Source organism: Cololabis saira, chromosome 11, assembly GCF_033807715.1.
Source record: "Cololabis saira isolate AMF1-May2022 chromosome 11, fColSai1.1, whole genome shotgun sequence".
Taxonomy (NCBI): Eukaryota; Metazoa; Chordata; class Actinopteri; order Beloniformes; family Belonidae; genus Cololabis; species Cololabis saira.
The window spans coordinates 17,365,783-17,371,850 of NC_084597.1; positions in this window are offsets into that span (position 1 = coordinate 17,365,783).

Below are 6,068 nucleotides of genomic sequence, written 5' to 3' on the forward strand. Positions count from 1 at the left end.
GTGTTGTATCGGTTCAGATTCAGATTCAGATTCAGAAAAAACTTTATTTATCCCCGAGGCAGGGTTGTACCAGTGGCATCAATTCAGTCGAAGCTAAGGTATGGCAAGGTTTTGAGTCACAGAACTTAACTAGAATATCAATCAACACGTCCAGCGAATACTCATCATCACAGAAGTCTGCTATGGAGCTTATTATCTGTGTGGTCAAGAAAATTGGAACTTTTTCAAATGCAGTCTCGCTCACTGCAAAAACTCAAAATCTTACCAGGAATATTTGTCTTATTTCTAGTTAAAATGTCTAATTTTAAGTCAAAAAAGTCATCACCAGAAAAATTACTTATTTGACCATTTTCACCTGTTTCAAGTACATTTTCACTTGAAATAAGTAGAGAAATCTGCCAGTGGGACAAGATTTATCTTCTCATTACAAGCAAAAAAATGTTGTTCCACTGGCAGATTTTTCCACTTATTTTAAGTGAAAATCTACTTGAAACAGGTGAAAATAGTTGTTTTTGAATCTTGTCTTAAATGTAATGAGATTTTTTTGACTAAAAATTAGACATTTTAACTAGAAATAAGATGAATATTCTTGTTAAGATTTTGAGTTTTTGCAGTGTATAATAACTAGTGAAATCGATCATGTTGTTCTGATTTGCATTTGTAGTTATTCTATATGTATTAAGTAATAGAATAATCAATACAAATAGACACAGAGTAATTCCATAAATGTATTTAAAAAACAAACATTTACATTTTCCCTTGAAGCCAAGGTGTGGCGGCTGCCATACCTTGCCATACCCAATTGACGGCCCTGGGTTGTATTAGGGCCAAACAAAAAAACAAAAAAAGGAAATTACGAGAATAAAGTCATAATGTAATGAGAATAAAGTCGTACAATTATGAGAATAAAGTCATGTTATTACGAGAATAAAGTCGTAATATTACGAGAATAAAGTTGTAATATATTATAAATATATAAATATAACTTCACAAGATGCTCAATATTCTTCATTTTAACACAGGGAGAAGACTGCTCTTCCTGTTAGAGTTCTCATAAATGACCACTTTATTTTCATAATATTATGACTTTATTCTCATAAATTACCACTTTATTCATTACGACTTTATTCTCGTAATGTCACAACTTTATTCTCGGAATTTTACGACTTTATTCTCGTAATTTTACGACTTTATTCTCGTAATATTACGACTTTATTCTCATAATATTACGACTTTATTCTCATAATATTACGACTTTATTCTATTACGACTTTATTCTCGCAACATTACGACTTTATTCTCGTAATGTTACGACTTTATTCTCGTAATTTTACGACTTTATTCTCGTAATATTACGACTTTATTCTCATAATATTATGACTTTATTCTATTACGACTTTATTCTCACAACATTACGACTTTATTCTCGTAATTCTACGACTTTATTCTCATTATATTATGACTTTATTCTCGTAATTTCCAATTTTTTTTTTGTCTTAGTTTGGCCCTAATACTCCGTCGTAGGGTTGCCACCCGTCCCTTGAAATACGGAATTGTTCCGTAATTAGGAATTAAAAGTTGCGTTCTGTATTGAACCAATACAGACATATATTATGCTCTTATCTATTTATGTCATAATATACAGGTGACGGTCTGAAAATTTGAATATATTGCAAAACTTAATTTGTCTTTTCATTCAACTTAAGGTGAAACAAATATATTATTTCCCACTACATGCAAAGTGAGATATTTCAAGCCTTTATTTGTTATAATTCTGGTGATTATGGCTCACAGTTTATGAAAACCCCAAATAAAAAATCTAAAAAAATAGAATATATTATGAAATCAATAAACAATTCAATCATCAAAATTAAACAAATAAAGGCTTAACATATCTTGCTTTGCCTGTAATGAGACTATGTAATAAATATACATGTATTAGTTTCACATTTTAAGTTGAATTATTGAAATAAATGAACTTTTACACCATATTCTTCACCTGTAGGCTATATTATACATCCTGGCTGATGTGGACATACGTAGCATAGGAGGATATTTCAGTTGCTAGTACGGTTGTCTGTCTGTACAGTCATGCAAGTTCAACGCTATTAAAGCACTTTAAACTTTAAATCAAAGCGTTTTGTTTTTTCATATAAAATAAATACATTTTTATGCATTTTAGAAGTTTTGGGGATGTCCCTTTTTTTGGTGCCTGCTCTGCTGAAATCGGGGTGTCCCTTATTTCTATTTCTGAAAGGTGGCAACCCTACCCCGAGGGGCAATTGCAAAAACAACTAAGCAGCATGACGTTGAAAGTACCGAATAAAATAATATGAATGCAGATAAATAAGGCATGTATCGTATGTACAAACAAAGAATATATAAAATATCAAAAAATATAAAAAAATGTAAAATAGAGTGACTCACTATGAATCACTGAAGCCTTTCATTTTCTTTAGTTGTTTGTTTGTTTATTTCGGTCAATTGCAAATTTAGAATTCAAATACAAAATAAATGAAAGAAAAGAAAACAACAAATAAACATGAAGTTAATGCTAATATTGCATTAGACCAAAATATATAAACAAAACAAGACCGAAAAGGTGTAGGCTGAATCTTAGCCTATTACGCCTACCCTTTTTATAATCAATTTCTATCAGCTCCTACATTTACCAATACAGAGCAGTAAATCAATTAAAAGAAAACATTTCATATACTTTTTGTATATTGAAAACATTCAATATATTGCATAAACCTATTATCTATTTATCTATCTATTCTAACACTTACATAAACCTTCATACAATATGATCATACTTAATGAGCATCTTGTTCTTCAATATTTTTTTTAAATATTTGGTATGTACTGCACTCTTTAATTTCAATTTTCAAAACATTCCACAGATTAACTCCATAAACTGAAACACATCTATGTTTGACATCCTTCTGTTATTTGTTTTTGTGAACATACAGCTTCCTCTCAGTTCATAATTAACCACCTATGGACCCTTTATTTGTTTAATTTTCTGCTAGTGCAGATTTAAACCCTTTCTTCCTTTTTTTGCTTTAAATAAAATTAGATTTTAACTAATAGCCAACATAACTGTCAGGTTCAAACAACCTAGAACATCCAAAACATAATACAAAAGAGAGAAAGACAAGAGGTTAAAATTTTACTTGCAAGGAGAACAGACAGAGATGCGTTCAGTTACATCTCCTACCGCTCTGAAGCGCACTCTGAAGCAGCCCTCTCTTTTTATTTCCTTAGTATGGTTCCTAGTTACAATACGAGTTGCAGCTCTAAGGGAGAGGGAAAACACAGGTGCAATTCTTCACGTTTACATAACTCCTTCACTTCAACTTGATATATATAGCTCCTCTTTGACCTTGAAACAGCACAGTATATCTCCAACCGGGGGAGCAGTCCTTGTTTTGCACAGATAGCTCTTTGATGACTTCATCCGCAGTCATGTGATCTGACTTCTCTTATCTGCAACAAAACTCTTCACCTATTAGTCATACACACACACCAACTATTGTTATTTTATATGTAAAGATAATTGGAGTAAATATGAGATTACTTTATGTTTAATTATTCTAACAATATCTGTTTACACTGGTCATATCTAGGCCAAGGCCAGCACCACTTCATATTATTTGGGACACAAGAACATGAAAAAAGACAAAAATGTACTTTATAATACACATTGATTTTGTTATCTATACCATAATGGCATCTACCCACTGGATGGTTGTGTCTTAAATCATGCTATTTCCTTCAACAGTCTTGTGGTTAAATCATTGATTTGTAACTGAAATGTCCAAGAAAAGAAACTTCTGAAGAAGGAATGCAATTTAAATATAGAAAGGATGCAAAAATATCTTCTGAGTAATAGAAACAGGCCAGTATACTTTTAGTCGCCTGAGAGTCAATTTGTCTTCTACACCTCTGCAATAGTAAGTAATTATTAGTTATATCTATTATTAATAGTTAAATGCAGAGGGAGTTATCCATCCATCCTTTCATTGCTGCTTATTCCTATTTAAGGTCACAGGGATCTGCTGGAGCCTATCCCACCTCTATTCATACAAAGGCAGACCCTGGACAGATAATATTTATATTATATTTCATATAATAATAACAACAATTAAAGAAAAAAGTAGATATATGTAAGTAGTCTTGTCGTTCCGTGCAACTAACCATAATGCTGATATTGATGAAACAGAGTGTGACACCTCTGGTTTACAACATAAACAAACAGGTTCAATCTGCAAAATACAATAAAGGTTGTTGGTACAACATACCAACAACCAAGGAATGAAGACAACGTGATTATTAAATTATGTTTATTAACTGTTTTGGAAAAGAGGATTTTAGCTGCTTTTACTTGTGGGGGAGGAAGGGACAAATGTTTGTGCGAAATAAATAAAATAAACAGAACAAAACCAAGCCTAACGACCTACTAACTACTTATGGAAAAATCAAATAACAAAAGACCTAACTAACTGATCTAAAAAGAAAAACAGATACAGTGGGTGGTACCAACTGCTACACCTTGTGTGCTAAAAATAGTATATTCTAAGGGGCAAGAATGTACAGGGTACCCCAAACTATCTAGTCCACATACCTCCCACCACATACCTCAGAACAGCATCCAGCACAGTCAAGAAAGGGACCACCAGAATGGCAGAGAGAGACGTTTAAGTGAACCCTCTTCCTTCATCACAGTTTCACAGGCGAGCTGCTTTTGATGTTGCTCTACTAAACTAAAATCACCTGTTTTCATTTATAGCCACCTAAATAAACACATTTAAGTACTTATTTCTGAAGCACTTGACTTATGCTGAATTTGTACTGTCTGACTTTGACCAGAAAAGGACTTCTTGCAAATTTGTGAGTTTATTAAGCAAAAATTTTCTCTCATGTATTTGGAAATCGATAGGGTCAATAATATTGTTTTCCCTTGCAAATTCAAAAGTTTATGAAGTCAGATTTTTCTTCCATGCATTTTTCTGAGTTACAATTCTTTTACAGTGTGAGTTTATATATATATATGTATATATATATATATGTATATATATTACACACACATATGTTTGTGTGTTTTTTTATTGCAAATTTGCAAGTTTGTAAAATCAGAACTTCTGAGTCCACATCATACATTTCTTCCTCAAATATCCCCAATACGCCATTGTGTGCCACTCTGCTGCTTTTTGATAGCTAGCCAGGAGTGTTTACGCTGCAGTTCTTATTTCAGGTCTTTGTTTTATCAACTGGAATTTGAATGTACTGTTTCATGATTGTGTGCTTATTCCAGGGACTGGCGAGTGAACTTCTGTTTCATATGATGCCCCCATGTGGTCTGAAGTGCAATTGGTACATAGTGTGACTTTAATACATTAAGTAATACAGGAGCTTAGACCAGCTAGGACATTTCCCATCTCCTCAGTGGCTCTGGCCACATTTAAGGGGGTCCACCATGCCCTGCTGTGTGTGTGTGTGTGTGTGTGTGTGTGTGTGTGTGTGTGTGTGTGTGTGTGTGTGTGTGTGTGTGTGTGTGTGTGTGTGTGTGTGTGTGTGTGTGTGTGTGTGTGTGTGTGTGTGTGTGTGTGTGTGTGTGTGTGTGTGTGTGTGTGTGTGTGTGTGTTTGTACTGCCCTTTGGAAGACGATGCGGGACTGCTCCAACTTTATGAGACTTGAGCCCAGCCAGCATTTATATGTGGGCTCCATATGAGCTAAAAGTTGTCTGTAAAACAGATCTTGCATGGGTTTTTCTGCAGGTTCCATGGTGGCTCTACATGTCTTTGCCTATATGGACTCTGTGGGATCTAATCGGATTTTAGATGTGGCTTGTTAATTTTATAACGCATGGCATGTTACTGAAACTGTGTGGGATCCACACAATAAGCGTGGGCCTTTCTTAGCTCATCCCCATGGTCTAATTGTGTCCTGTAGACTTCCCTTTTGGGGTCGGTAATGCTGAAACCATAAGGGACCTATGCCATCTGCGCATTACAAGCCCACCCTATACCCAAGCAGCCCACTTTTAATCCAGGTAGAGTCCAAG